At 41.9% G+C, this 24005-nt stretch overlaps 1 protein-coding gene and 1 long non-coding RNA gene across 3 annotated transcripts in view; one reads left to right on the top strand and one right to left on the bottom strand.

Moving 5' to 3' along the window:
• Positions 1-24005, top strand: part of LOC134208460 (uncharacterized) — a 135747-nt gene that overhangs the window by 8282 nt on the left and 103460 nt on the right. The gene's annotated exons all lie outside the window — the stretch shown is intronic.
• LOC134207826 (uncharacterized) lies at positions 14632-15222 on the bottom strand. The gene is made up of 3 exons (XR_009978487.1): positions 14921-15222; positions 14771-14857; positions 14632-14709 (listed from the first exon to the last, which is right to left on the bottom strand). It is a non-coding gene; the product is annotated as an uncharacterized LOC134207826 (long non-coding RNA).

The following is a 24005-nucleotide window of genomic DNA, read 5'->3' as shown; positions in this document are numbered from 1 at the left end:
CAATATAAAATTCGTGTCGAAATTTACACACCAAGACACAAGATGAAATTCTTCACGTGACACATTTCATAGTCTGAAAACCGTAAATTCCGATATGAAAGGGTGAATATCGTATTATTAAGATGAAATTTTGAACCAACAAAAAAATCCAGAGAAAGTGAATTTTCTATAGAACTGATAATAATTTTCAGTCGATTGCCCTCGAAAACACTTCATAGAAAAAACATGCAAAACATTTACAAATTCATCGTTTTATAAGGACAAACATTTTTGACTTACACTCGCCATTCTTCAAATGATATTTGAAGTGAGTGATGGCTATCTAAAACAGACGAAACAAACGTGGTGCGATTGGCCTGAAAACCCGCGAACCTCCCGACAATCGAATAATATCTGTAACGTAGATGTAGAAGACGTACCGATTTTTAGAGTAACGTAAATGATGTTCAAAAACTTACCAAATTAGGATTTCACTTATGGATACCATCTCTAAATTACCAGTGCTCCTTGAGTTGATGATGTCAGCGCCGTTTATTCGTGCATCTCACAAAAACATTGATGTCCCTTACAGCTTGCCGTAATAAAGTGAGTCGCAATTTGCCCAGCGTCATTTAACATGATGATCAGCTATCGGACTCGTGGCGCGCTTCACCGATTCAATCATGGTGACATCCAGCTTATCATTACCCCATAGCTACCATTTTCAGCCTCGAAACCTCGCCACCAAAAATCTTCATTGTCCTCCTTCTTTTCTTCTGTGCAATCTTGATTTAGCAACTTCTCTTGAGTTTGGTCCAATTTAGGTCCAGTCAGTGGTTTGAACTCAGTCAAAAAAGTTTAAGTATTTTTTTTGATATTTAAACAGCAATTTTGTTAATTTTTCTGACGCGCAGAAATTTTTAGCATCCGTTTTTGAGTATGCTAACTGCGATCTCCGAAAGCACGATGCGGTCTGACTGTGAACATTAAAGTAAGTTATTACATAATGTTGTGGTGTGGTAAAATTTTTACACTTTCCCCAGTGTACCTTACATCCAAAATTCAATTAGAACTTGTAGAAACTGCCCTTTACAATAAAATTAGAATTTGAATCATCAAATACTGTTAAGAGACTGATATTGATATTGACATTTCCTCAGAAAGTCAGTCCAGATTTTTTAAATGACGACAGTTTGGTCAGTTATAATGGAGTTTGCTTTATCGTATATTATAATACACTGTCAATCAACTGAAATTTTTCAAAAGAGATAAAACAGTTTCAATCCAAAAAAATGGCGCCTACTGTCAAAGCTTCTCGAATTTCGAGTAAACATAAGTTTCGCAACAGATTTTTTCATAAGCAAAATTGACAGCTTGTAGAAAAAATGTAAATTGGGATGTCACCTTAAAGGCAGTTTTTTGGTCAACCCTAGAAATTTGAATAAACCAACGATTGGATAGGATTATGTACGATGTTGGCTACGAAAAAAAGAAGAAAATCGAAAAAAAAAACACTGTCAATGATTTGTCGATATCCAGAAACAGTATAGCCTATGGCAGCCCAAAAATGGAATATAAGCGGTTGGAGTTAGAGTTGTTTCGTTGATAAGTGGATTTCAATTCTAGAAGGTCAGATAATATATTCAACGAAAAAAAACAGATTTCTAAAAATATTGATGATTTGAAAAACATCGACAATACAAAGTGTCCTCTTTATAAACTGAACAGTCCTTAAGGACATACAGTTGGAAGAGTACCACGATGGCATTCAATATGGCACCGGACTTTCCACGGGTCAACCCCACACCTCCCGCACTCCTCTCCCATCAACATTCGAATGCATCCAACAGTATCGAACAAAAGTTAAATATTCGAAATACTAACCTGTTCACAGCATATTTATTCACTTCCGGTGATAATGAACTCCATAGAAAATCCATATTGAATGGTCGTTCCAATAGTTGGGAGTCGATTTTAATCGAGGTTGCGAATCTTTAGGATGATAATTAGGCTTCTCAGAAGGCATAAGTGAAACGTGTAATTCAACAAAATAGCAATATCGCACCAGGGGCAGATACTTCATACAAAAAGTGTGACATGGGGGTTAGCGGGGTATAAAATGCTATTTTTTGCCTTACATAATCAATAGATATTTTCTGCGGTGCTATTTTCGTTCTGTGAAGTCTCTGGAATGTTGCTTTCAGCTATGTGGGTAATCTTTTCGCCAGGGTTTGGAGGGAGGCGCTGTAGCCAGTGCACAATGGTCCCAGAGTCGAATCTAGCAAGAAAAAAATGTTTGCGCCAAAACTATTAGTTTTGGATATATAGTGTCTTTGGGAAAAAAAATTCATATTTTTTGACGATTTTTTTCCATGTAGTGAAATTAGGGTGGTACCTATATTTCAGAAGTTCATAATATTAACTTTTAATTTTTTGGTAAAGACTTGTGCAATGTCCCACAAAAGTGTAGAGCAATTAATTTTGAGCAACTTTGCCGAAGAAACCATTTTCTATCACTTATGGTTCACAAGTTATGAGCTTTTCAAAAAATACGTTAGGGCGGTCCCTAAAAATCGGTATTCTTCACATAACTTTTTATACATACATTTCTCGCATAAACTTTGTTCCGAGCACTTTTAGGACTTTTGAAGACGCACATTTTTGTTAAAGAACCATGGATCTATCTCTTATAACAAAAAAGTTATTCGAGTTTTTGTATGAAAAACATGTTTTTTTCATATGCTTATATTTCAAAATGGAGCAAACCGATTTACAATCTATTGGTTCTATTCGAAAGTACTCACTTTTCTGCGTTCATGGTGGGAAAACTGAGAGAGCGTTTTTTGTTTAAAGCGTTTTATTTCATTTTGAAAGAAATATGTTTTAAATCGAAAAACGGCTATAACTTGATAAATAAACGAGATAGGTTCATGGGTCTTCAACAAAAAGATGTGTCTTTAGAAGTTCTAAATGTGGTCCATACAAAGTATCCCTCAAAAATCAATACATAAAAATATATTAAAAAACGGTTTTCTTAAGGAAATAAACGTTAGATCGATCCAAGTAGGCTGAACTAGAGAGCGCATTTTCTCGATTCACCGGTTCATTCATATTGAATGTTTACATACGCGTTGAGACTGCCATGTCTTTTGTGTGCCATGCTAAACATCAAACAGAAAATCAGGCTACTATGCATATTAATGGTAGTAGCTTGGTTTTCTGTTGGATATGTAGCGTTAAAAGTACGTCACTTTTGAAGTATAGCCTTTGTTACAAGCCTATCTTGTTTTGATTAGATTTTTTTTCGGTATCGCCAGTGGGAGAAAGCGAAGATGACCTGTGGTTAGCTACTGAAATGTTGTTATTACTATTACGTTAAAATCAAATCTTCATATTTGGCCGCCACGTGGTGCATCCTAGCGGTGAATGCTTGGATAGCACGTGCTATTTGAACTGCGGAGAAATTTTTCACATCTATGAGAGCTTTGGAAAATTATCACGATAGTTGTAATTTTTGTTGCAAGGCACAATAACGTCAAAAAAAATCATACGCTCTGTCGACCAGCCTACTTTGATCTAACTAACGTTTATTTCCTTACGAAAACCGTTTTTTATAAATATATTTTTATGTATTGATTTTTTAAGGATACTTTGTATGGACCACATTTAGAACTTCTAAAGGCACATCTTTTTGTTGAAGACCCATGGACCTAAACGCAGAAAAGTGCGAGCTTTCGAATAGAATCAATAGATTGAAAATCGGTTTGCTCCATTTTGAAATATACGCATATAAAAAAAAACATGTTTTTCATACAAAAACTCGAATAACTTTTTTGTTATAAGAGATAGATCCAAGGTTTTAACAAAAATGTGCGTCTTCAAAATTCCTAAAAGTGCTCGGAACAAAGTTTATGCGAGAAATGAATGTATAAAAAGTTATGTGAAGAATACCGATTTTTAGGGACCGCCCTAACGTATTTTCTGAAAAGCTCATAACTTGTGAACCATAAGTGATAGAAAAATGGTTTCTTCGGCAAAGTTGCTCAAAATTAATTGCTCTACACTTTTGTGGAACATTGCATAAGTCTTTACCAAACAATTAAATGTTGATATTATGAACTTCTGAAATATAGGTACCACCCTAATTTCACTACATGGAAAAAATCGTCAAAAAATATGAATTTTTTCCCAAAGACACTATTTATCTAAGACTAATAGTTTTGGCGCAAACATTTTTGTCTTGCTAGATTCGACTCTGGGACCATTGTGCAGTGTAATGAAAGGTTTAGTTTCCCATACCAGTTTTCATACAAAGTTGAACCGGCTTTTGTGCTCAACCAGTTTTTGTTCAATTCGGTTTTTGGAGGACACTCGGACCATGGGACGGAATCGAGTGAGCGTGTTGGAGCTGGGTCGTTTTTTGAAGCACCCTACTAATATTTTATGTTTTTGCCTTTCTCGTATACTAAGTTTACGGTAAAGGCTATATGATCGCTCCAAAAACAAACTTTTTATAGAAGGCCCGGAGACCCATAGTGTTATATACCAATCGACTCGGTTCGACGAATTGAGGTGATGTCTGTGTGTGTGTGTGTGTGTGTGTTTTTTTCTTTTTTTTTCTTCCTAAACAATGGAGGGGGAATCTGCTCAACAGACATCCTGGGTTGACCAGGAAGTGCTGGGTTAGGGGCCACCTCCAATGAGGGAGGCAGGACTGCATCCCCGACCAGCTAAACCGTTTCCATTGCCGCCAAGCCCATAGTCCCTTCGGTACAACCAGAAAGTAATGCTTCAAAGGGGGGCCAGTGCACAACGCACCCTCGAGGTTAGCTGCGTGTCCTTGCAGCACCGAACATCGTAACTCGCTTTTTTAGAAGAACACCATGGTATCGTGCCAGCGCGTTGCCGGCTTTCCAGGTGGCCTTACCACGCCCTATGTCCTCGGAAGGTGGGCAGGGTCGACTTCGCGCCTGCTTCCCTCTTCACGACTGGTATCAAGAATGATGATGCCGCGTGCACCCCAAATTGACCTTTCTGCGATAGGGCCTATTTGCCAGCACACAGAGGGACTTGCCGACGCGAGGCCTACGCCTGCCCCAGCCTTGACGAGGACCCCTTTCCGTCCTCGGGCTCGGAACCCGCCCGGTTGACCGACGCCGCGAAAGCGACGATACCATGTTGTTCTTCGCGCGGCCACTTGTTCGATAAAAGGATCGAGTTCGACCACAGAGCATGACCACCGGTATGACCCATGAAGCCGACTCCGATCCCTTGGACCACCTCTTATTTGCGCCTGAACTAGCCATCCTTGAGTCCACGCGCCACCTTCTGTGTAGCTCCGAGACGATTTGGGCGATAGCCGATAAAACGGCGTTCCAGCCAACTTCGTCTTTACACATCCTCCGAACTAGGTTGTCCGGGGTAGTGTCCAGACCACATGTGGCAAGCATGTGGTCACGCATTGCGCGAAAACGTAAGCACACGAACAACACGTGTTGCGGAGACGAAAAACGAAACTAGATCCCAATTCTATCAATTTATTCGGTGGAATGGATAAATTATAAAATTCCTGCAATAGATATAAATTTTACTAATTCATCTTATGATTTACTAATTCGTTCTTACTGTTAGTGATCTAGCTGGAATTGACTCTCTCGCAATTTTCTTCTGGTCCAGTCTAAATGGATTGGGAACCTCTGCACTTATGTACGTTATCCCTATAGTATATAATTTATGTTCATGACTCATTCGGCATCTCCTAATGTTAACGGCTCTTACCTTTAATGTGACTACTGCCGAATATTGATTACTTGTGGGACAATCTATAACCTGCGGTTCCCGAGTGTATCTGAATTCCCGTGTCACCTAATTAAACACTTGAGTCAGTATATAATCCACACAATGGTCTCTTATATAGACGAGCCTCACCTTTTCTCCGTTAGCAATTCGATATACGGATCAAGTGCTTATCACTCTATGGCTACAGAAGGTGTGATGCACTGTTAGTTTTTAAGCAAATAAATTTAGTAGATTTCACTTTTAAACCTAGAGAATGTAGTTCAACTATGTCAATTCTACGGTAACAACTATCGCAACAACGTGGACGCGTCAATGGCTATTCTTCTATTCTCCTCATACTCTTTGTGGTACTGATGTTTACGACAGTTTAGCTTATCTATACGCTGGGTATAGAACGCAGTGGTGTACAATCGAGTAGGTGATTTTACGATGTGGCGCCGTCAACACTCCCCCCCGGAATGCGCGAAAGATTCTTCGACAGCGTATTCGTTTCAACGCCTACATCGAGCACCGCTAGTGATACAGCTGAACGCTCGAAGATACCACCAGCTGACGTTTGCACAGTAGCATACCGTACTTGGCCGTCCGCAGCAGGATGCGTGGCGATAATTCGGCCCTTCGGCCAAAGATTGCGAGGAAACTTTGGATCGACGATCACCACAATGTCGCCAACGCTGATAGGTTTCACTGGCGTAAACCATTTGGTCCGCCGTGTAATAGTAGGTAGATAGTCTCGTATCCACTGTCTCCAAAATGTGTCCGCCATCTTTTGAGATTGCTTGAAGCTGTTCCTCAATAATACTGGGTTATCGTCGAGGGGTACCCAAGATCTCAAACCATTCGCTGAGCCTAGCAGAAAATGATTGGGTGTTAAAACGGGCGAAGAATCGCAATCCACTGGAATGTCGGTCAATGGTCGGGAATTGACTATGTTTTCAACTTCTGTTATTGCGTTCTGTAGAACCTCGTCCGTCGGCAGCCTACAAGGTTGGAGAACAGCAAGATTTTTCTTTACGGTGTAAATCAGTCGTTCCCACGCTCCTCCCATATGCGGGGTTAGGGGTGGAATGAACGTCCATTGGGGCGACTTGAGGTAAACTCCTTTGCCATTCTGTCGAGGTTGAGCTTCTGTTGAGCGGCCTGTAATTCTTTGTTGGCAGCTCGAAAATTGGTGCCACGATCGCTGTAAATAATAGCGGGAATTCCTCTCCTGGCTATGATGTTCCGAATTGCCATTATACAAGAGTCAGTTGTCAGTGTGTGAGCGACTTGCAGGTGAATGGCGCGCGTAGTTAGACAGGTTGCGAGTACCCCCCACCTTTTTTCTGTGCGACGGCCCACGGAGACTAGAATCGGGCCAAAATAATCCACTCCCATGTGTGTGAATGGACGACTAAAAGCAGCAAGGCGTGATTGAGGTAGATCGGCCATAACCGGTGGTAACGGCCTTGCTTGTTGATTTTTGCAGTATTGACAATTCCGACGAATAGCTTGATAGGTCGCTTTTATTCGAGGGATGCGGAAACGCTGGAGAATTTCGTTGATGATAGTTTCGTGATTTTGGTGGTTGAAACGCTCGTGAGCTTCCTTGATAACTAATCGTGTGATGGCATGATCACGAGGTAGTATAATAGGATAGACAGCATCGCGATCGACGAATGAACAGGCTCCGGTTCTTCCTTGTACTCGCGCTACACCGTTTTCGTCTATGAAGGCACTGCGGAACAACGGATTATTTCTTGCGATTTTCTTCATCGTGCGCGTGGAACGGTTTGTGGTTAGCGTAGTGATTTCATCGCCGTATACTTCAGTTTGTGCTACCCTGAACAAGTAGTATTCCGCCTGTGCCAACTCCTTATGCGTCAGGACCCCAACGACTCGTTGCTCCTTTTAGTGGAAAGTTTCAAATTATTAATGTAACGAAAACATATGCTGTTCGCCGAAGCAGTGAACTCCACTTAGAGAAGTTTTGCGGAATAAGCACGGAATCAGTGAGCTTAGTGTGTGTGAGCAAGTGTGGCCTGAGCTCCTCATTCGTAGACTGTTTGAGGCTTGATGATACGGGCCAGCAGTTCTCGTTTTGCCAGAGGAAGTCTGGTCCACGGTACCAGCGACTATCGGCAGAAAGATCGGGTGTTCCTGTCCATTTTGTTCCCTCGTCGGCAACGTTCTTCCTCGTTGGAACCCATCGCCAGTCAATGACGTCAGTTGATTCCAGTATTTCACTGACACGAAAGGCAACAAATTGGCTGTACCGCCGATGATCAGATCTAAGCCAACAGAGAACGTCCCTGGAGTCTGTCCAAAAGAACCGCTTGCTTATCTTGATGGTAAGAGATGAAAGAATTGTGTCCGACAGGCGGGAGCCGAGGAGAGCAGCTTGTAATTCCGACCGAGGTATAGACAAAAACTTCAATGGAGCTACTCTAGTTTTTGCTCCTATGAAGGCGCATTCAATCACATTCTCCTCTTGAAAGCGAAGGTACACGACCGCCGCAAATCCGTTTTCACTAGCGTCAACAAAAGTATGCATTTCCACATCTGCTTCTAAGGAAGTCTGCGATCGGTAGCACCTGGGAATTTCCAAACTTCCTATCTTTGGAAACACTGACAACCATAAACGCCACTTGTCGAACTGAGCATCTTCTATCGGATCATCCCATTCCACGGACGTTCGCCAAATCTCTTGTAGGAGGACTTTAAGGAACATAAGCAGGTGCGCAATGAATCCCAAAGGATCGAAGACCATCATTAGAGTGCGTAGAACCTCGCGTTTAGTTGGCCTTTTGTTTCCGGCCAAAAGTTCCTCATCATATCGCGCAGAAACCTTATATGTAAAGCAATCGGATGATTTGTTCCACCACATCCCAAGAATTTTTTCCGTTGTAGATTCTTCGCCGATGCTCAGGTTTTTCTCCTCATTCGTTCCTTCCGTCAGCGTGGATTGCACGGTTTTGGCGTTGGAAATCCAGTTCCGCATTTCAAATCCGGCGTGTGTATGAATGTGTTTCACTTGTTGCGCCAGATTTACAGCCTCTTCCTCGGTTTCTGTGCTGACTAACATGTCATCTACGTAGTGGCCTTTAATTATGGCATTGGCCGCTTCAGGATATTCTTGCTCGAATCGCTTCGCATTACTATTTTTGACATGTTGCGCTGTGCTCGGTGAGCAACAAGCACCGAAGGTCATCACTTGAACGATATAAGTACTTGGACTTTCCTCATTTTCATTTTTCCATAGAAACCTTTGACAATGCTGATCTTCAACTCTTATTTGTACTTGGTGATACATCTCCTTGATGTCACCACAAACTGCTACCCGGTGCTCACGAAACCGAATCAGCACTTCCAGAAGAGACGTAAGTTGATCAGGACCTTTCAAAAGGAACGAGTTTAAGGAAACGCCATGCACGGTGGCTGCCGCATCCCACACTAGACGGAACTTTCCTGGTTTATTTGGGTCTATGACTGCAAAGATTGGCAGATACCAAACTCGAGCGTAGTGCTCTTTTAGTTCATCTGATGTGAGTTTCCGAATATAGCCTTTGTTTACGTGCTCCTGTATATTCTGCTTGAGAGCCTCACCTAGCACTGGATCCTTTTGTAATCGATTCTCTAAGCACTCCATCGTCTAATAGCCATTGCTTTGCTATCCGGAAGTTTTACGTTGTCGTACTTCCAGAGAAGACCGCTTTCGTACCTATCATTTGTTTGATGAGTGAGAGACTCTAAGAGTAATTGTGCACGTTGATCATCTTGTGAAAGGAGAACCTTGTTTGGGCTGATTATTCCGGTGCTATCTAGAGCAAAGTAAGATTTCATTGCCCTGTGGAGGCTATCATCATAGTTCTGGTTGCATTCGCATTTTGAACGCTGTGGTAATTCATGTATCCGACGCTGTTTTCCTTTCCGCTACAGTTACCGTAAACTAACCATCCTAGCCGTGTTTTCAATGCGATCGGTTCGTTCCATCTTCCTTCTTTACACTTGCTTCCATGTCCAAGACTGGAATTATCTAGTCCGATTAGAAGTCGTGGACTGACATCATAGTATCCCTCAAGTGGTAGTCCTGACAGGTATGGAAACTTTGCCTGCAGCTCGGAGATAAGCAACGTTTGCGGCCGGATTTGCAGCGACGATAGAGTATTGACCCCCGTTAGATTGTACTTGGTCGAACTGTGTGTTCCAGAGACTTGTAAATTCACTTGCTGAGATTCTTTTCTATCTTGCGAGTGCCGCCAGTCCACTTCAGGCAGAGCGATTTTTTGGGTCCTTCGATACCAAGCTCATCAGCAAGGCTTTGCTCTAGGAGAGTGAGTTCAGATCCATCATCGATGAACGCATATGTTCGCACCGCTTTCTTTGGACCATACAGAACGACAGGAACCATGCGAAATAGTACCGCAGACTGTCCTTGGTGCACATTGCAACTCGGTTCCAAATCTAGCAGTGAATTCGGCCTCGAAACTGTGGGAATTCGATTCTCCGGTTTATGAAGTAGCGGATGATGTAGGAAAGAGCATCCGTCTGTATCACACTTTTTTTGCTGTTTACAAGAGCCATTGTGTTTAAACAGGCATTTACGACAAAGTTTGTACTGCTTCACTGCCGCCCATTTCGAATCATAGCTGAGCTCTTCAAATCTACTGCACTTGACGACCGCTGGGCAGCTTCCCTTGCATACCATGCACTGTCCTTTAGAAATGTCTTTTGGTGCGACCATTGTCGGGTTGTTGGATGATTCGATCAATCTCTCATTACTCGTCTCCGATTCAGAGTGAAAATTCAGGAAACCGTCTTTCTTAGCTATTCGGCTTCGGTGATCGTGAGCCGATGTGGCTATCACGGAACTTGCATCCTCCGCTATGGTGTAAAGCCAATTACTGAGATCAGCAAGGTTTGGATTCGGATTGTTTCGTGCAAACCTTGCCCAGTCTAGCTTCAAAGACGATGGTAGACGCTCGACTATTTCGCAACGGAGTGATGCGTTGTAAATGTAGTCGTCAACTTCGCAGGCTCGGATCGTCGCGACCATGTTTTTGACTGAGAGAGAGAAGTTTACTAATGTCTCCAGATTCTCTGTGTTTGGCAGCGGTAGATGTCTAATTTTTTTTACTATAGATTGGACAATTGCATCTGGTCGGCCATATAGCATTTTCAGCGTTGACACAACATCTGCTACATTTGATGGATGCAGTAACTCGCATTTCACTGCTGCTAATGCCTTGCCCTTAAGGCATTTCCGCAAACGTAACATGTTTTCCTCGTTCGTGAACCCACACATATGCGTAGAGGAATTGAGCATAGCGTAGAATAGTGGCCAATCTTCGAGTGTACCGTCGAAATCTGGCAAATCCCTGGATATCGCCTGGCGTGCTGCGATTTGACTACGATTGAGAATGCAGATACCTTCGTCGTTGAAGACTGTAGGATTATGCTCAGACTGAGCGAGTCGTACCGGTGTAGAACGTTGTTCAGGAGCGAATACATAGGGTGCACCAGGATTAGTTGAGGGTTGAAACATTGTTCTATTACATGCTGGCGGAAGTTGACTCGGTGGCAATTCTCTGGGAGGTAACCAAGATTGCGTTCTCTGTAGCGTAGAAAACCTCAGTTGATCGCGCACTTGCGGGTAAGTTGATTGTTCCGGAACAGCGTTGGCTTGAAAGCATTGGTTCGGATGGCTGGCATGTGTAGACAGATGATGATTATATGGATCGTTCGTGCACTGTGCTCCTATCGATGGACGACTGATCAGCGGCCGTGGAGCTGACGATGGAAGGAATGACTGACTTCGTTGAACCGGTAGTTGTCCCGCAACTTGATCATGTTGACAGCGGTGACCGCTATGTTGACCGCTCTGGTGATTTTTGGTGGATTACTCCTGATAATTGGTGGATTACTCCTTCGGTGGACATTTGGAGCTTGGTGCTCCTCGAGCTTGCTCGAAGTATTCGCCGCTTCTACTGCTAATCCAGAATCCTCTGCTTCACCATGGCGTTCCGTTTCAGCCAACCACTCCTCGATCTTTGACAGCTTGTCCTCCTCGTTTTCCTCAGTCCTAGATGACGTGTCACTACCATACTCCTTCAAAATACTGTACTTTCGCTCGAGAAATCTCTTCTCCAGCATGTACTCTTCTTCCAGCTTCTTCATTTCGAGCTCTTTCAACCGTTTTGCTTCACCTTTGGAACTAACCATGCTGTTCGGCGGCTTGCTTGATGGCGCGAAAGATTGCCGCTGTTGTTGCCGGGTGGTATTGGTGGGGGGTACAATGAAAGATGATGCCTTGCAGACCGGACAGGTCCAGCTAACATTCGCAATATCTTCCGTCACGTGCACACACACGAAGTGAAACCACCGATTGCAACCGTCACACTGCACCATTTCATTATCATCACGCGTTTCACACAGTTGACATTGATAATCTACGTTTCGACGGACCGCACGTAAAGGATTCCTCCGGTTCTGGCTCGCGATTCCGACGTTCGTTTGACTGACAATGACAGGCTTACCGATGGCTCCTCGATTCGTGTCTCCGGTAACATTTTCATTTACCTGACTTTGCGTGCTTGAAGGGGGAATAACGACTACAGAGGGAGTGCTACCTGTACATACCGTCGCGATACCTGCGACAATTTGGTCCACGTTACCTTCCGCAACCTCGAACGTCGCGGTGTGTATTTCAGCACTCGTCGATTTCTTGGACATGTTAACAGAATTTTATAAACTGTTGCGGAGACGAAAAACGAAACTAGATCCCAATTCTATCAATTTATTCGGTGGAATGGATAAATTATAAAATTCCTGCAATAGATATAAATTTTACTAATTCATCTTATGATTTACTAATTCGTTCTTACTGTTAGTGATCTAGCTGGAATTGACTCTCTCGCAATTTTCTCCTGGTCCAGTCTAAATGGATTGGGAAGTCCTGTCCTGTCCTGTTACCGGCTGTTCGGCCACATTGAGAGTTGACGTAAAGTCAATGTCAATTTCTCTCCACGAACAGCCTAGATAGCCGTGTGGTGTCGGCAGCTGGTTATCTGGCTAAGAATAACATTACGGATTGCCTGTTCCAGTGGTGAAAGTCCACCATACAGGTGACCCCTAATTTTCGGTGTGATGCGGCTTTATGTTTACCGTGCCTACGAATGAATGGTTAGGGGGGTCTAATAAGAACCTAACCGCAAACGGAGCCTGTGAAGCACCAGGGCCCCCTTCACAGTATTTTAGCCCTCGCTGCGCTAACCGGAGCTATGGCGTAGTTGACTTTTTATTTCTCCGAGATAATCGGCTACTCTTATTCAACTTCATCGTGAGGTAAAATAAGAGTAGGGTTACGAATATGTGTTTTAATTAGTTTGCAACAAATTGTCACCTATATGGATTCGCATTATGCGTTTTATACAATGTGCTTTGTGTATGTTACCTATATGGATTCGCATTATGCGTTTTTTCACAGTGTACTCTGTGTCTCGTCCTTGACGTTTTTCTTCAGCTACTCTTATTCAATCTCAACGAGAGGTTGAATAAGAGTGGGATTATGAATAAGTGTTTTACTTAGTTTTCAACAAATTGTCACCTATATGGATTAGCATTATGCGTTTTTCACAGTGTACTCTGTGTCTCGTCTTTGACGTTCGGCTTTGGCTACTCTTGTTCATCCTCAACGTGAGTGTGGGGTTATGAATATGTGTTTTACTTAGTTTTTCAACAAACTTCCACCTATATGGATTCGCATTATGCATTTTTTTTACAATGTACTTTGTGTTTGTCACCTATATGGATTCGCATTATGCGCTTTTCACAGTGTACTCTGTGTTTCGTCTTTGACGTTCAGCTTCAGCTACTCTTGTTTAATCTCAACTTGAGGTTGAATAAGGGTGGGATTATGAATATGTTTTTTACTTAGTTTTTCAACAAATTTTCACCTATATGGATTCGCATTATGCGTTTTTTTACAATGTACTTTGTGTATGTTACCTTTATGGATTCGCATTATGCGTTTTTCACAGTGTACTCTGTGTCTCGTCCTTGACGTTCGGCTTCGGCTACTCTTGTTCAATCTCAACGTGAGGTTAAATAAGAGTGGGGTTATGGATCGTGTTTTACTTAGTTTTCAACAAATTGTCACCTATATGGATTCGCATTATGCGTTTTTTACAATGTACTTTGTGTATGTTACCTATATGGATTCGCATTATGCGTTTTTCACAGTGTACTCTGTGCTTCATTCTTGACGTTCGGGTTCGACTACTCTTGTTCAATCTCAACGTGAGGTTCAATAAGAATGGGGTTATGAATATGTGTTTTACTTAGTTTTCAACAAATTGCCACCTATATGGATTCGCATTATGCGTTTTTCACAGTGTACTCTGTGTCTCGTCTTTGACGTTCGGCTTTGGCTACTCTTGCTCATCTTCAACGTGCGTGTGGAATTATGAATATGTGTTTTACTTAGTTTTTCAACAAACTTCCACCTATATGGATTCGCATTATGCATTTTTTTTTTACAATGTACTTTGTGATTGTCACCTATATGGATTCGCATTATGCGTTTTTCACAGTGCACTCTGTGTTTCGTCTTTGACGTTCGTCCATTGTTACATCCTCTGTGTTTTTGTGACCTCTCTTTAGTCCCTAGCTGAATGCGTGTCAGTCTACATAATTGGCTTTCCTATAAATGATTCCATTCTCCTTTCCAACTTCACTTCCTCTTCCTTTCCCCTTTTCACTTCCTTTTCCGTCAGGTAAATGATGAGAAAGGCCAATGAAGGCGATGGCACAAATCTCCCAAATTGAGGGGAACGTGCCTCCTGAGCCGACGTTCTGATACCTGATACCTGATAGCTGGAATTGACTCTCTCGCAATTTTCTCCTGGTCCAGTCTAAATGGATTGGGAACCTCTGCACTTATGTACGTTATCCCTATGGTATATCATTTATGTTCATAACTCATTCGGCATCTCCTAATGTTAACGGCTCTTACCTTTAATGTGGTTACTGCCGAATATTGATTACTTGTGGGGCAATCTATAACCTGCGGTTCCCGAGTGTATTTGAATTCCTGTGTCACCTAATTAAACACTTGAGTCAGTATAGAATACACACAATGGTCTCTTATATAGACGAGCCTCACCTTTTCTCCGTTAGCAATTCGATATACGGATCAAGTGCTTATCACTCTATGGCTACAGAAGGTGTGATGCACTGTTAGTTTTTAAGCAAATAAATTTAGTAGATTTCACTTTTAAACCTAGAGAATGTAGTTCAACTATGTCAATTCTACGGTAACAACTATCGCAACAACGTGGACGCGTCAATGGCTATTCTTCTATTCTCCTCATACTCTTTGTGGTACTGATGTTTACGACAGTTTAGCTTATCTATACGCTGGGTATAGAACGCAGTGGTGTACAATCGAGTAGGTGATTTTACGATGTGGCGCCGTCAACAACACGTGTTCCGCCGTTTCCTCTAAACCTTCGCACACCAAACACTCGGGCGAAGCCGAGCAAGCCAGCTGCTTACCTGCACTTTGATTTTGCAGCACGCTTAAACGCCGGGCACATCGAACCCCCCATGGGGTGCTTGCTGTTCACAGCTTTGCTGGAACAAATCAAACAATTGGGAGGGTTCGTGCAGCATTGTGCCTTATGTCCCTCCAATCCGCAGCGTCGGCAGAGATTGCTTCTGTCAGGGCCTTTGCAGTCCCATTGCTTGTGCCCCGGTTCCCGGCACTTGAAGCAAACTTCGGGTTGCTCGTATATGCGCACAGGGCATACCGACCATCCCACCTTGACGCTCCCTAACTTGACTACCTTGGAGGCGTCCGCTGCAGATAGCCGAACCAATGCTACCTGCGTCCCTGCCGGACCTTTCCGTAGCCGAACGGCTGCGGTGGGCGTCTCCACTTCACACTGTCGCCGCAGTGCCGTGACGAGCTCTTCGACTTCAGTGATCTCGTCCAGGTCTTTAACCCTTAGATTCACCTCCGTCGTGAGTGCCCTCACCAGGCTTGTAAAATGTCATCTGCATGTCATTTGACTAATTTGTTCATAACTTTCTTTAGAAGCAAAATTTCTACAAAATTTTGAATGTACTCATAACGCTTGAGTAGGGTTATATTTTTGTGCAAGGGTACATTGCTCTAAGTATAACATCAAAGGCTGGAGAGTGAAAACTCTCCAAAATGTCACGTGTCATTTGACATAATGTCATTTGAATGACATTTTGCCTCCCACGCCCCAGATTACATATTTACAGCAAAGTCTCGTTAGACAAAGTTGTAGGCCCATTTAACCGCTATAAGTTCGTCATACAACATGAATTGATAGCTACCTTCTGAAAAAAGTTCTGGGAAAATTATACAAACGAATGCAAATGACATTTTACCAGAGTGTAAACTAATCGAAAATTTTTAGTGAAGTCCATTTTTCTTCATTTGTCAGTTCACTTCCGACACATTCGTAGTCGGCTATGGACAGTCAATATTCAGTTGAATATTAGTCATTGAATATTTATGCACATTTTACAAATTGATAAATTATCTGAAATCTGAATACGTTTCAAATGAGTAAGGTGATTTATCACACAGAACTGAATCCGATTTTCATCCGCGAGGCACTTTCAGCGGTAAACATCAACATAAACAATGCTAATTATGTTTTTTTCTGCACATAGTAAACACATTCAGTGACAGTCGAATGAATGAGTTCGTGGAGTAGTCGTCTGACTATGTCATTCTATGTTTTGAATATTCATGCGATGTTTGTCAAAATTCGGACCGAAGTTGCTTCATGAAGATGAATATTTTATGCTCTGCATTTTACAACACTGGCCCTCACCTTGACCGTCTCGCCTAGGACCTCCTCCGCCAACTTCTTGTAGGCGGCGCCCTTTTGCGAGACGCCCCGCTTCAGCTCGAGTATCATCTCGCCCATCCGGGTACGTCTTATTCGACGTACGTCGGCACCGAGTTCACCGAGCTTGACGTCACTCCTCATCGCCTTCAAAACATCCGAGTACTTAGCCTCGTCCGCCGTGATGACTAGGGCATCGCTCCTGGAGCGATTGGCGCCTACCCTAGACTTCTTGCTACCCTCATTCGCCTGGGCCTTCTTTTCGGCCCTTGACGTCTTCGGTTTCCTCTTGTTCTTGACCAGGGTCCAGGAGGCGTCATTCCCTCTATTTCCTGGTCTGGTGCGGCTGAGAACTTTCAGCCTGCCGTAACCCCTTACCACCGTCTTGCCTGAGTGGACGGACCTTTCCAGGTCCATCCTCCCCCGGTTTTGGAGGTACTTGACCGGGGTTCAGCTTCCCAGCCCCACTACCCTTGTTCGGGGTAGTAACCCTCCGCGTTTTGGAGCGGCCCCCAGGGAGCTCATCCCCTGGAGACTGTCTCCCCCGTTTTTGTGTCTGCTCCGTTGGAGCAGTCACCCCCGACGTACCCGCAAATACTTGAGCCTCAGTCTGGGTAGACTTTGGCACCACCGTCTTAGCTGGCACGCCTTCGGTCGATTCGACCTTGCCCGAGTCCCCGAATCCTCAGTCTGGGTAGACCTCGACTCCACCGATTTCACGTCCTTGCTGATATTATGCTTCGATGACGCAAAGTCGATGATGGCGTCCAGCTGTTCCGTCGCCACCTCGAAGGCCGAAAGCCCATCGCGTTTGCGGTTCATCGCCTTCACAAGCCATGGGCCGTCAATAACTTCTACCGGCGTTTTTATAGCCGAGAGGAAGGTTGAGTGACCCACGCTGGCGCTGCGCACTGAGCTGCCGACTATTGCCTCTGGCCTCCTAGGCGGAGACCTGAACAACCCACCTCTTGCGAAGGGGTTGTCGCCTACACTACTACCACTAATTGAAGAATTGACTTGGTTTTCCATTTTGGTCCCACGAGTTGCTCGGGAAAAGAGGTCCACCACGCCAGAGCCCAGCATAACGCGGTAAGGGACAATTACTGTGGAGGGTGCCCAGGTACCACACAGGCTCCGTTAAAGGCCTAGCTTATTATTTCACCCCCCTGGCCATGCATCCCCTCGGCACGGGTCGCTTGACGCTTTGGGATTAGGGGTTAGGGACGATGGTCCCGGTCTAACTCGCAGTGGCCATGGGGAGGGGTCGTCAAGCCCTTGGACAAAGTCCCTGCTGTGTGTGTGTGTGTGTGTGTGTGTGTGTGTGTGTATGTGTGTGTATGTGTGTGTGTGTGTGTGCGCAAAACTACTCAAAAAATATCACTCATTTTTCGGGCACTTATCCTCAACCGATTTGCTCGCAACAAGTTGCATTCGACGCAGAATCCTGTCTCATTGTTTCGTATTTGAAATTGGCCAGATCGAACTATGGGATCGAAAGTTATGGCCAAAATACAAATTCATGCGAAAAAATCGCGTAAAAAATGTCACTCATTTTTCGGGCACTTATCTTCAACCGATTTGCTCGCAACAAGTTGCATTCGACGCAGAATCCTGTCCCATTGTTTCCTATTTGAAATTGGCCAGATCGGAACATGGGATCGAAAGTTAAGGCCAAAATACAAATTCATGCGGAAAAATCGCGTAAAAAATGTCACTCATTTTTCGGGCACTTATCCTCAACCGATATGCTCGCAACAAGTTGCATTCGAGGCAAAATCCTGTAGCATTGTTTCCTATTTGAAATTGGCCAAATCAAACTATGGGATCGAAAGTTATGGCCAAAATACAAATTCATACGAAAAAATCGCGTAAAAAATGTCACTCATTTTTCGGGCACATATCCTCAACCGATTTGCTCACAACAAGTTGCATTCGACGTACAATCCTGTCCCGTTGTTTCCTATTGAAAGTTGGCCATATCGGACTATGGGATCGAAAATTATACCATTTTTGCCTTTCTCGTATACTAAGTATACGTAAAGGCTATATGATCGCTCCAAAAACAAACTTTTTATAGAAGGCCCGGAGACCCATAGTGTTATATACCGATCGACTCAGCTCGACGAATTGAGTTGATGTCTGTGTGTATGTGTGTGTGTGTGTGTGTGTGTGTGTGTGTGTGTGTGTGTGTGTGTGTGTGTGTGTGTGTGTGTGTGTGTGTGTGTGTGTGTGTGTGTGTGTGTGTGTGTGTGTGTGTATGTGTGTGTGTGTCTGTGCGCACCCACCCAAAAAAAATGTCACTCATTTTTCAAGCACTTATCCTTAACCGATTTACTCGCAACAAGTTGCATTCGACGCAGAATACTCTACCATTGTTTCCTATTGAAAATTGGTCAGATCGGACTATGGGCTCAAGAGTAATGGCCAAAATACTATTTTTATAATGCACGAGAAGGGCACCATCACTGCTAGGTGGATTAATGAGGGTTTTTTGCCTTTCTCGTACAACTAAGTTGTACCGAAAGGCTATCATTTCACTCCAAATTCGAACTTTTGATAGAAGTCCCGGAGACCCATAGTGTTATATACCATTCGACTCAGCTCGATGAGCTGAACAAATGTCTGTCTGTCCGTGTGTGCGTGTGTGTGTATGTGTGTGCGTGTGTGTGTGCACAAAATGCCATAAAAACATTAGCCAAATTTTCACATAGAAACTCTTAACCGATTTTCTTGCAACAAGTTGCATCCGACAGAGACTAAAACGCTGTTGATCACTATTGAATTTCATAATAATTGCAAATTGCAAAAAATAGATAATATTAAAATAGTGATGAGACATAATCACATAGAACAATAATGTGTTATGAAAAATGCCTTGCATCTATGAATATTTTTAAAGTTTATCCGTGGCTTGCTTCCATTAAGAGTTTCATCGTACTATAAAGATGCTCGTGTTGCACGTATTTAGGCGTAAGTATGCTCTTCGTTGAGTTTCATAGTTCTATGAAATTGTCCGAAAGTCAAAATTCGAACATAGGAAATTCGAGAAACTTTTGGCAGCGCCATCTGTTGTCTACTAGTGTAAATTTTCTATCATAACATTAGACGGTGTAACTGTTTTGCCTTTCTTGTCAGGGATGCCAGATTTGAAGACATGTCTTCAATTTGAAGACATTTGAATCTCTGTGAAGACATTTATTTCATGAAGACATTTTGAAGATTTTTAAAAATATTTGAAGGCTTACCTGCTTATTTAAATATACTTGAAGACAATCAATAAGTCAGCGAATAGAAAATATAATTTGATTACTAACTTATAAATTTTGCGACTTCTACAGATACACAATACACCCAGGTTTTTTTTACACGGTTTGGTTTTAGCCGTTTGAGACCTTCAACGTCAATGAAGCAATGAGTTAACCTCACGAAAAATTTCACAAAAAATCAAAGAAAATTCAGGTGGTATTTAAAAAGCTGTGAAAGTTCGGGTTAACCGAGAAATTAAAGAATTCCAACCGTGTAAAAAAAACTGGGTGTATAAATATTACAAAAGTTATACATAATAGACTAATGCTCGGGCTTAGTCGGTTGATAAGGTTGATAACTGCAACGCATTTTAGACTTTGTAAAGAAAATTATTTTAAGCTTTTTAGTGGAATGTCTTCACTTGTCATAAAACGACCCAAGTAACCAAAAGTTCCTTTAAGAGTACGTTTTTCGCTTAAGCAGCTCAGGGAAGCTGATTAAGCGAAAAACGTACTCTTAAACGAACTTTTGGTTACTTGGGGACTTTGTGCAATCCCATTTAATTCCACCACTTGATTGTACCTTGACAGATACGTATTTCGACCTTACTGTTGAGGCCAAAATACGTATCAGTCAAGGTACAATCAAGTGGCGGAATTAAATGGGATGGTACAAACTCGTCTTATGACAAGTGCATTAGACGTCAAACGTACTTTTTTTTAGTTATGTGCTGGTTAAAAAAAATCCCGATGGCAGCACTCGTTTAAATTTTCCTTGGAAGCAGTGGCGTTTTCGACGTGTCTGTTAAAAAAGTATTTCAATTATTGTATCAGAACGCAATGACCGATGTAATTTATTTCAAACGGCAAAAAAGATAGAATATTCTATTATGACTTTTTGGGCTAGATCCATTTTTTTTTAATTTCTTTATAATTCATCTGATCGTTTCGGTATTTCTAGAATACCCGTCGAGAATAAAAATAAATTTTGAAGAACTCGATAAATTTATTTTGGATTTTAAAAATAATTTTCAGTAAACATTCGTTTTAAAAAATTAATTCGTGTAAAAAAAAATAATCATGAAAATTCAAGAGAATTGAAATTGAAAATTCTTTCATTCAAATGATTGCGCTTTTTGCACTTTATAAGAGTTTTGCGAGATTTTTTTTCTCACAGTCATCTTTTTTTCACACTTGATGAGTGTAGTTTGATTTTCCGTGTACAATATTTGTATGTGAGTACCGTGAGTACTCAATCTGAATGGGATATAATTGGGTAAATTTCAGTAACAAAAATCGATCAACCCGAAATGAGAGTGAGTGTGATAAAAAGAAGCGGGCAAATCACAATCTACACATAACTCTTCAAATTGGTGAAATCGGCAATATCTTGGAAATATATAATAATTTCAGTATGGGCAAATAAAGGAATTCCCCCAAAATTGTAACGGGAAATTCATCTTTATTTGCGGGAAAATCATCTGAACTCCCACAAAAAATTCATTTTCATTTCCACATGAAATTTGTCTATGTTTTCGTGGGATGTACTCCAGATTTGTATTTGAAATTTTAGAGATGCCTCTTCGGATTTTCCATGTACCACATTTTTACGGAAAGTTCTAAATTTCCACAAGAAATTATTTTAAATTTTTTCAGAAAATTTCCTTTGGTTTCCATAGAAAATTCTTACGGATGTCGACAGAATAGCCACGGTAAATGATTTTTAATTTGTACAGGAGAATCTTTTGAAAAATAATCAGAGGAATTTCATAAACAAATCCGCCAGAGTTTTTATTAAAAACTTAGTAGAAAGTTCAGTGTTAACTCGTTACACTTTCTTGTTGAATTCTTCCTTGAATTCCTTTGGTATTTTTTCAAAAAATATATTTGGGCACTCTGCCAGTATTTTAACTGGGAATCCCTCTAAGAATTTCTTCAGTAAATCCATGTCTGAAATTCCACATGAAGCTCCTCCCTCCAAGAATTCGTACAGCAATTCTTTCAGAGATTTACCAGAAAATTTCTCCAGAATTTCCTTTGAAAGTACCTCTAGGAGCTCCTCCATAAGTTCGTCCAGAATTTTTCCGTAGGATCCTCCAAGAATTCCGTCGGAAAGTCCTCCAGTCGTTCCTTCAGAAATTCCTTAGTTTGTTTCTTTCCTGACTTTCTAAAGCATTTCTTCCAGGAATTCCCCTAGAAGCTCCTGCAGGCATTCGTACGAAATCCTTCGGAAGTTTCTCCAGGAATTCCTCTTGATGGTGCTCCAATAATGTTGCGGAAAGATTCTCCAATAATACCTCTGGAATTATACTCTGGAATTTCTCTGTTATTTTCTCCAGGAATTCTTTCGGAAATTTCTGCAGCAGTACCTCAGGAAGTTCTTCCAAAAAGTTATCCAGAAGTTCCTCCTGAAGGTTCTTCAGAGATTTCTTCAGGAACTTCACTGCAAACCCTTTCAGTTATAGCTCAGGAAAATCGTCCAGGAATTCTTCAGGAAAATCCTTCAGTAATTCCTCCCGAAAATCCCTCCGGAATTTCTCCTTCAATTCCTTCGCAAGTTCCATTAGCATTTCACCCGGAAGTTCCTTCAGAAATTTATCTGGAAGTTCCTTCAGAAAATCTTTTGGATGTTTCAACAGCAATTCCTCCGGAAATCCCTTCAGGAGTTCCTTTAGGAAGTCTCCGATAAATCCATCAGGGATTTATCCAGAAGTTTCTCCAGAAATTCTTCCGGAAATTTCTTCAGAAAATCTTGTGAAAGTTAAAGAAGTCTTTAAAAATAAATTCAGAAGAATTCCACAGGGAATTTCAGTTAGAAAAATCCGTTGGAATTATATTTAAATACTCATTAGAAAATCCAAGGGAAAAGTCATTGCCCTTACTCATGAAGATTTAAAAGAGTATTCTTTTGAATTCTAACAATTTGAGTGTTAAAAAATAAACGATAATAAATCAAGGAGATGAATGAAGTTACAAATCTGTTGGATTTTGAAATTTGTTTACTGATAATCGTAATTTTGATAATGAAGACATTTGAAGACATTTTTACTCGACTGTGAAGACATTCGAAAATATCCAGTGGCATCCCTGTTTCTTGTACATCATCGAGGTGTAAGCGTATAGGCTACATTTATTACCTTTTTCCGCGCGAGAAAGGCGCCATCACCACTAGGTGGAATAAACTTTCAAAGCTTTGTATTGGTACTCAACTCATCTTCACCTTAAGGGCAGTTTTTTGGTCAACCCTAGAAATTTGAATAAACCAACGGGTGAATAGGATTATGTACGATGCTGGCGACGAAACTCGACTCACGCTATAAATAATTCATGAATGAGTTTGAGATTTCTCCACTGCTAGTTTGCAAATTTAACCTACCTATTTACTTACAGAAATAAGTTTTAATCATAATGGTGGTTCTTTCGGAATCTTCTTTCTTCGAAATCGACAGTGTGAAGCATCGTTATAAAGTTAAAACATATATGTATGTATCAAGTCGGATATTACATATTTTACTGCCTCAATTCAACATCTTAAACGCATTTCAAAAGCTTCAATTAAATTCCGACAGGATGCCACCCTCGTAACCCAACTACTCTTTTCCATGATTGCCACGATTAAAGAGAGCAAACGGATGTTTATCTTACCCAGTGTTTCTAGTTTATTAACACTAGCCACGTTTTTGTAAGCCATAAGCAGTTCCCGTCGGAAGTTCGCTGCCAACAGTTAGAGTTCCCCTTCAACTGAACTATCGTAACACATACTGCGTTCTACTGTTTTAAATCCAAAATCCTTGTTCCGCTGGGTGTTTATCTTATTCTCACAAACAGGAAGTTCTTGGTTGTCGCCACTGACTTCGTATCGCTTAAATTTTGCATCGCGTAGGTTGTCTCCACGAGCGCCTCAAGGTTGTTGAAGATTGTTCACTCGGACGGAATGGCGTTTCCGGAAACGAGTTCCCACGGTATCTGGGCGATTTTTATATCCATCTTTGCCTCGTTATGAAGTGCAACAACTAGAACGCAATCAATGAAGCCGAGATTACCCGTTATCGCATGTAAGTACTCGACTTCGAATGATCCATCCAGGGCGGGTGGGTGTTGACGATAGTAAAAATGT

The sequence above is a fragment of the Armigeres subalbatus genome, chromosome 1, assembly GCF_024139115.2.
Source record: "Armigeres subalbatus isolate Guangzhou_Male chromosome 1, GZ_Asu_2, whole genome shotgun sequence".
In the NCBI taxonomy this organism is placed as follows: domain Eukaryota; kingdom Metazoa; phylum Arthropoda; class Insecta; order Diptera; family Culicidae; genus Armigeres; species Armigeres subalbatus.
Note: the sequence above shows the minus strand (reverse complement) of the source record. Positions and strands in the feature narration are given on the sequence as shown.